Source organism: Homarus americanus, unplaced genomic scaffold (genome assembly GCF_018991925.1).
Source record: "Homarus americanus isolate GMGI-L3 unplaced genomic scaffold, GMGI_Hamer_2.0 scaffold50924, whole genome shotgun sequence".
Classification (NCBI taxonomy): Eukaryota; Metazoa; Arthropoda; class Malacostraca; order Decapoda; family Nephropidae; genus Homarus; species Homarus americanus.
In genome coordinates this window covers 163,749-165,488 of record NW_024718094.1, presented here as the reverse complement: position 1 = coordinate 165,488, position 1,740 = coordinate 163,749, and positions in this window count along the sequence as shown.

The window sequence follows — 1,740 nt, the reverse complement described above, 5'->3', positions numbered from 1 at the left end:
CAGACAGACAGGGAGCAGCTCACCCAGTGGGATGGACGGGAGGTAACAGACAGGAGCTGCGGCGTAGAGTGAGCCACACCATAAACACGTTAAACCAGGCGACACATCCAAACTTATGTGCGGATGGTGAGGTTCAGGCAGGAGGCACGCGGTGATCATGTTAACACGTGTAATTAAGGCCTGAATATTAGCTCCCAGTTTACTTCACCTTAAAACTAAACCACTCTAACGCTAACCTAACCTAACCTAACCTAACCTAACCTAACCTAACCTAACTAACCTAACTCTAACCCCCATGTACCTTTAGGGTGTTTTAATCATCATATGAAATACAGGTGTAAGGTGAGGAGGGGTGGCTAATCTTCAGGTGATCAGGTAAATGTAACAACGGAAGTAGGTAGCGCAACACACACACACACACATACACACACACACACACACACACACACACACTAGGGTGGTCCAAACTATATGGTAAAAAATATAAGTAGTATATATTGCCTCCACAAGCCTTAAAATTGTCCATTTGGTTCATAGATAAGGTCTGTAAAATTTTATCCATATTCATTAACATTTAGAGGTCAATCCATTTTGCATATTATACTTGTAGTGTAGGACTGAATTTTCTTGTCCGTATGATACAGTCTTAATATACACAACACATTATATTGGGTATATTTCAATGTATATAGCCTAGTGTTTGCTTTGGAAAGGGCAAAGAGTCAAGTATTGAGTCATAGGGACTGACAATGACAGGTTGAAAAGAGAAACACAGACAAGGGTTACCATTAATCAGATGAAGTTACTTATTTCATTTATATCTCATCAGTTCTACAATTATTTCATTATCAATCTAAATAGTATATTTGTTGGAATAAAATGTGTTTATAATGTGTTTATCTAGCCCCGAAAAATCCTTATTACGTACTAAATGGAAAAAGAGGACATTGGATTGACCTCTAAATATGCTTTAAATGATCCAATTTTTCTGGGATGCATTTGTACCTAATGGACAAAAAATAAACCTTGTGGAGAAAAACGTATACAAATATGTGATATTTTGGACCACCCTAACACACACACACACACACACACACACACACACACACACACACACACACACACACACACACACACACACACACACACACACACACACACACACACACACACACAGCCACCTATCAATTATAAACATTTACGGGAAAATATAAAAATCCAGCAATCATCCGTTTAATTTCATCAACCTATACTGAATATAAATGAAAGCATGTAATGTTTCCAGGATCAGTGAGTTTTATTGGGTGGGGAAGGAGGGAAGGGGAGGTGAAGGGAAGGGGGGGGTGAAGGGAGGAGGGGGTTATAGAACGAATAATTCTACGGGAAACAAAACTAAACTATATTGTGGTAAACGTTGATATAAGTGAGTTAACGTTACTTTAATGAGACAACGTTATTTTAGGTCAAAGAATGAAAAAGTGAGTAATGTTTACAATAATTTGGTTGAGTGGCGAAACTTTAACAATTATCTTATAAAACAAACGGAAAATTATGAACGACCAGGAAGTTGGTTCACCCAGCAAGACGCTCAGCCTCTAGGTGTGACCCTGACCCTTAAAGTGTGACCCTGACCCCAAAGTGTGACCTTGACCCAAAGTGTCACTTGACCCCTAAGGAGGACTGACCCTAAAGTTTGACCTTGACCCGTAAAGTGTGACTTTGACCCCTAAATTGTGACTT